General features: G+C 40.6%; 1 protein-coding gene across 1 annotated transcript in view; it reads right to left on the reverse strand.

Annotated features, from left to right (window-relative positions):
- LOC140164507 (SHC SH2 domain-binding protein 1 homolog B-like) overlaps positions 1–6105 on the reverse strand; it is a 63100-nt gene extending 56995 nt beyond the window's left edge. Inside the window, exon 1 of the mRNA XM_072187802.1 lies at positions 6066–6105. The gene's annotated coding sequence lies outside the window, so the exon portion shown is untranslated. The remainder of the gene's footprint in view (positions 1–6065) is intronic.
- Positions 6106–7033: the final 928 nt, after the last annotated feature.

The raw sequence follows: 7033 nt of genomic DNA on the forward strand, positions 1-7033 counted from the left end.
GGCAAAACCAGTAAGTTTTTACTTGCTAATATTTCGTCCATCTCGTCGGAGGACTTCATCAGATGTGAGCATCTGAACCACTTCCCCGGGAAACTGGCTTCCGGTTTTGAGTAGTCTTACTTCCAGTCTTCAAAAGTGGGTCAAATACATGACTTAGGAAATAAGTGCCTTCCTCTCTATTCATGGTCTTTGTCCCCCTCTTTCTGATCTCTATCGCTTCTCGTACTTCTCTAGACTTTCTGACATGCTCCTTGCCAACTATCTTGGAGTCCTCTCAATTGACGACATGATTTGCCCTTGCGACATGATCCGATATGGTTGACTTTGTTTGTTCTTGCTCGGATGCCCTACGTTCTGACCAAGTAAACTTTTTCTTGTTGGCTTTCTTTACTTCCGCTTTGTGTTCCGCAAGTCTTGTCCCAAACAAACGAGAGGTTTCGCCCAACATAAGTGAGATCGCAGTTTTGGCAGCCGATCTCATAAATACAATTGCCTGTTTTTAGCTTGTCTCTTTTGTCTTTGGGGTGGACCAGGATTTTTTTGAGGGTTTGATGGGGTTTCATAGCGGTGTCGACTTTATGCTTTTTGAAAATTCTTTGAACTCGCTTGGAAATTCCATTGACATAAGGGAGCACTACCATATCCTTGCTTTTGTCCTCATTCTGTTGGTCTTTCTTTGCGGTAGGTTTCACAGCTGGTTTTGTTTTAAGTTGCATTTTTGATTTCACTTGGTCCACTGCCCATTTAGGATAGCCACAGTCTTTTAGGGCTCCTCGCACATGTTTCTCTTCATTCGCTCTATCCGCTTCGTCCATGACCACGCTGTACATGCGATCAAACAAGGTTTGGACTACACCCATTTTCTGATGGAGAGGGTGTTCTGACTTAAAACTGAGATATTGGTCAGTGTGGGTTTGTTTCCTGTATACCAGGAGCTTTACCGAACCGTCAGGTTTCCGGACAATTAACGTGTCGAGAAATGGAATTTTTCCTTCTTTCTCTTCTTCATCTAGGTGAATTTAATACTGTCTGTTTTGTCGACTGTGTTGAGATGATCAGTTAAGTTTTGAACTTGGCCTGCTTTGATTATTTCTAGTACATCATCCACATAGCGACGCCAATACCGTGGCTTACAATAAATCGGGGCAGTCGTGATTGCTTGCTGTTCCAGAAATTCCATAAAGAAATTTGCTATGATGGGGCGGACTGGGCTGCCCATCGCTGCGCCAAACCGTTGCCTATATATGGCACCTCTAAATTCAAAATATGTGGTGGTTAGTATAAATTTGAGGAGTTCGATGATCTCTTCAACTTCAAGTTTGGTACGCAACTTGAGATCTTGTTTAATCTTATTTTAAAGGGTATTTTTAAATAAGATTTCTGTGCTGGTCATAGTGTTTTATAAATTGTTTTTAATATGTATTCATGTATCTTGATATTTGTAAAACTTATTTTGTTATTTTAATGTACAGCGCTTTGAAACTGCGTTTATAGCGCTTTATAAATGTTTTTTATTATTATTATTATTATTATTATCTTTGTCCTCTACCAGTCTTTTTTTAATCACATCTAGGGCCTCCTTTATTGGCGTGTTTGTGAACAAGGATACCACGTCGTGCGAGTTAAAAATTTCATTGTCCTCAATACACACTCCACTTAGATCCTCCGCTAGTTCTTTCGAATTTTTAACATGGTGTTCGGTGGTGCCGACCAAAGGATTGAGCAAATCGGCAAGGGCTTTGGATGTCTCATAGCCGAGGAAATCTGTATAATCGATGATTGGTCATATTGGGTTACCTTGCTTGTGAATTTTTGTAGTACAGAGACGTGGTGTATTTGCCGTGGTAGGGTTAAAGCTTATATATTGTTTCTCATCAATTTTGTTCTCTTTCTTCAGTCTAGCGAGAATGGCTGTTAACTTTCTCTTGTACTTTGGGGTAGGATCAGCTTTCAGTTTTTCATAAGTTCTTTCATCTTTCAACATTTCATGGACCTTTTCTTCGTAATCAAGACTATACAGTTGACCTACCCTTGTCTGCGCCCATAATCAAGATCGAATCATTTTTCTTGACGGAATTGATGGCTAACCTCTCCTCTTTCGTGATGTTAGACTAAGGGTGTGAGTGAGTCCCGGGAATTCGAGTCCCGCCCGATAATCCTATTACCCGGGCAGGGAATTTCCTGCCGGGGTACCCTAAATTAAAAAAAAAAAAAAATGCTAGGATCAGTCATGGTTGACCTAAAAAAAAAAATTGAATTTTGCACATTGTTTTGTGTTTTTAATATGAAAACTGATACATACACTACAAGATTCCTGGCGACGGAGTACCTCTGCTGCAATGGTACTTTGTGGCTACTACCACTGCTACTACCGAGTACCCTAGCCCTTTGTGGCCGACGTTGGTACTACACCAAAGTACAAGCGTCGGCCACCATACTGTAGATACCCCCGCGTAGCAAAGTACTTAGGTCGATACTCCACCATGCGTCACCTAAGAGTCAACTGCGGTGTACCGAGTAGGCCGACTTATAGCCACACCATAGTCTGGGGTCAGTGTTAGAAATATGCCTCAAAAAATTACAGGCCAGCCGGGCCTGTAACTAAAACGTTACCGGCCAGCCGGGCCTGCAGCTACACTGCTAGTCAGAAAAGTTACCGGCCAAGCCAAAAAGTTACAGGCCAATGGCTGGCTGACCGGCCCTATTTCGAACGCTGTCTGGGGTACTTCGATGGCCCTTCAGCGGAAGTACCTGCAGAGAAACCGCATCCATGGTGTACCCATGTGTCAGCAGTGATTGAAGTAGCAGTGAGGGTACTCACCCGCGAGGTACTCTGTCGCCAAAGTCCTTTGATCATAAAGTTCATTGACTTCATGGCGCGCGCCGGGTACAACTACGCGGCCGACTGCGCGCTCAACTACGCTGCGTTCAACAAGGCTTGCACACGAACGTGTTGAAGTGGAATTATTAATTTGTTATGATGGATGCAATTGCTTGTTGCACAATGCAGTTTTTCCCTACGCCGACGACAGTGTTATAATTCCGTTGTTTTTCTTTTGTTTTCCGTTTTGTTCTGTTAGGAAAATAACACGCTTTTATGTTTGTTTGATTGTTTACTTGGTTGGTTAGTTATAAATGTAGGGCCTAGCTGTTTGCTTGGCTGATGGTTACTCAGCTTGGTTGTTTTCATTTGTAATTTTTATCTTATTTAATTATTTAGTAAATTTTTCAGAAATGTTTAGAAAAGATTGCATCATGTATTTGATGTTCATATATGTTTTTTATTTCATTACTTGCTTTAGTTATTTTACTGATTTATTTATTACCTATTTATTTATTTAGTTGGTTACCTATTTATTTACTTATGTAGGCCTACTTATAAATTTACTTAGTTCTTTATTTATTTATTTACTTAGGCCTACTCATTTAGATATTTATTTATTTATTTAGTTGCTTATTTATTTACTTGGTTATTTTCTTATTTCCTTGTTTATTTACTTATACTCATTTATTTATTATTCACCTAATTATGTACATATTTATAATTCAGAGATGTCACAGGCTGACCAAAAAATCCTGAACTTGCGAAGCGTAGCGAGCGAAGCTGTCGCGCAACACGGCCGGGGGCCAAAAGCCAGATGGTTTCTGCACATTTAGCACCACAGTTAAAGGCCATTTCAGAGGGTAAAAAGAACAGTTCAAAGCTCCTGGCTTGTTCTACACTTTTAATAAAAAGTGCTTCCTTCTTCCAGAAAACATCTGTTAAGCATTTAGCTCTTGGTCCAGGGCCACTCCAAAAGCGAAAAAAAAAATTAAAAAAAAAAAATTTATTTATTTATTTTTTTGTTGTTGAAAATCCCGAATTTTTTTTTAAATCCCCAAAATCCGGAAATCCGGAAAAATCCGGAAATGTGACATCTCTGATAATTAGTTGTTTACCAATCTCCTTATTTATTTATTTATTTACTTACTTACTTCAAGTTGGGTAATTATTTATATAATAACTTATTTATTTGTTTACCTATTCTTCGATCTTCTTCCTTATAAGTGCCTCCCTCATATGTATGAGTATTGTCGCACTGCGTACAGACAAGCTGTACTTATTTTTTACTCTGGAACCTAGAGTAGATGAGTGTATTTTGAAGTACAGTCAACATGACCGGGATGATCCCCTGCTCTTTTCGAATAGCCTCAGACGTTCTTTAACGCGTGCACACTACATTAATGTGAGAAAATATGCATGTACACGGGACCGACAGCTTAATGTGCCCTCCGAAGCACTAAGCAAGTAGAGTGAAGTGTCTTGCTCAAGGACACAAAGAGCCGGACCTGGGATTCGAACCCTTGACCCTTGGGTTCACAGTCCTATGCCGAGTAACCGCTAGGCCACGCTCTCCTCCACTATTGCCTTATTATTGGCTCTATTGCCTTATTTATTTACTTAGGTCTACTCCTTTTTTGAGCGAAATAACAAGTTTAAAAAGACACCCTGTTCTCATCATCAGAAATGTTTAAAGTGAGGTTTTTATTGATACTTTTAACATGCTAATTCCGGGTGTGTTCGTGTAAATTTTATCAACACGTGAGCAGCGTGCGGGTAGATAGAACAGCAGAATTCACCCATGCTTTCCTGTGGTTAAGCGGAGTACATGAAAATCGCTGAGCAAATGCACTAAACTTTTCCATATGTTTTATAACACAGAGAAATTGTGGCTTTAAGTTTACGTGGTGAACTACCCCCTCCCTAGACTGGCCCCCAGTCTCGGTTCGATTCCATCTCTGGATAATGTAACAATAAATAATTACGTAATGCCCTATGAAAAAAATGCCAACTCCCCCCTTATTTTCTTCAATGCCAAAACCCATTCCTCTTCATCCACAAATCGACGCCACTAATTACACCCACCACATTCAACCATGCAGCAATATAGATATATACTCGTATTATAAGTGAACGCGAAAGTCCATTGAGCGCTGATTCCGAGACTGGTCCAATCTGTTAGAGATCTCACTTCCAAATATTCGATCAACGAAGCACGGTGATTCCGATGTCAATTACGAAAGCCCCGCCCCAGTTACAATTCAAATATGGTAGCACAAAGCTATGCAGCGGGATGTGACGCTTAAGATCGGATGGGACACTTGTCAACAACTGAGAGGTATTGAGCTCAAGTGGCACACGTCTGATAGACCCATGGTACGCGCAATAATAAAAGGCAACCACTCGACTCGGACTTAGGCCTATTGTCCATATTGCGTATATTATCACGTGCGGTTTGCAAATGTTTGCACATTATTTAGCTAGGGAAGCCTTTTCAAATATCCCCGCTGCCAAGCTGCGTTGATTGGTCGGATACAATATCGTTGTTTAGTCGCTTACACAAACGTTAATGTAGTGAAAACATGGACGTGGTATATAGTAGGCCTGGCATTTTCGGGTAATTTTGTACCCGGGTACCCGCCGCAATTTTCGGGCGGGTAACCGGGTACCCGAAATTGCAAAAAAAAATTGATCATTTGTATTCATGTCATAGTCTATTAATGATTTCAAAATGTATTGACAGGGACACTACAAAACCGAAAAAATAAAAAACTTAAAAAAAAAAAAAAATTATTATTATTATTTTTTTTTTTAATTTCGGTACCGGGAGGTATTTCCTACCGGTAATGTAATCTCGGGCAGGTACCCGTTTACCCGACCGAAAATGCCAGCCTTAGTATATAGAAAGATTGCGTGACTCCAAATCCGTAAAAGTGAACTCCCAGCATTTTGTGGGAACTTGAAGTCAAATTGCTTACAGACTGGGAGGGTCCATGTATTGGGTTGATTTTTAATGCTATGTAATCTACATTACCAGTCGTTCTCCATGGACCCGAGGGAGGGTCTACCCCCTCCCCGGCAATAATATTGGAATTTGACTAGATTTTAAGCTTATAGTGCTTCAAATTAGACTCCAGCTTCAATCCAAATGTCTAGCATTGACTCATCAAGAATATGAAGAATCAAACGAACAATTAAACAGGTCTGCAGGTCATATTTTATGCTTTATACCCGGGAATCATACCTTTGTTGGCTTAATTTCTTTCTCGAATATCACATGTGCCGAGTGTCCGCGGCAAATTCCAAACAGCTACTTGCAGCCTGTGGTCAGGAAAAAATTAAGGGCGCACGCCACCAAATAGTGACCGATTACAAGACAAATTTCAATTGTTTGTTTTATAATGGGATGCCAAGAAGGTGTGGCATTCCCCATACATATAAAAAACAATATCGGAGCTTTTTGCCTTTTACCCCTCTCCCAGTAAAAAAAACCCCACAAAGGGGAGCTGTGTGACCGAGCGGTTAAGAGTTAAGACGTTGGACCCTGGGGGGTACTCAAGTTTGGTTTTGGTAGGGACGTGCCGCTGAGATTTTGGAAGTGGACCCATAAATATACCAATTTTTCAAGAAATTTGGACCCATTGATACACCAAAAGTCAAAATTTTAGGCCGAATTTAACCAAAATTGTGTGTTTTTACAAACTTTCCCAAAAGTTTGGGAAAATTTTGGCTAGATTAAGGACAAATTGGGCTGTTTTTCGAAAAAAAATGAGAAAATTTTGAAAAAAGGACCCATTCATATTACCAAAATAGGCTTTGAAAAAGGGGTCATTGATATACCAGAAGGCCGAAAATGCTACCCATGTTTGCGGCACGTCCCTGTATGGTCATTTGTACTGAGTACCCCCCCGGGGATTGGACTGTGATTCCAAGGGTCAAGGGTTCGAAATCTGAGTAGGTCTGCTTGAGCTTGGCATAGGCGTAGATCCGGGGATGGGGGATTTATCCCCCCCAATATTTTGCCAGGGGGGGATGGTCCATACAATCATCCCCCCAATGTCTCTGCCTGTAAATGGGTTTCTGACCAAACTATAACCTCATATTTGCCCATTTTAGCCCCAAAAGTGCAAATTTTCGCCCGCTTTGCGGTCATTTACACAATATTTTATCAGTTTAGCTTCAAGCAATTGTACCATAAACTTATTCTGTCGC

The sequence above is a fragment of the Amphiura filiformis genome, chromosome 11, assembly GCF_039555335.1.
Source record: "Amphiura filiformis chromosome 11, Afil_fr2py, whole genome shotgun sequence".
Classification (NCBI taxonomy): Eukaryota; Metazoa; Echinodermata; class Ophiuroidea; order Amphilepidida; family Amphiuridae; genus Amphiura; species Amphiura filiformis.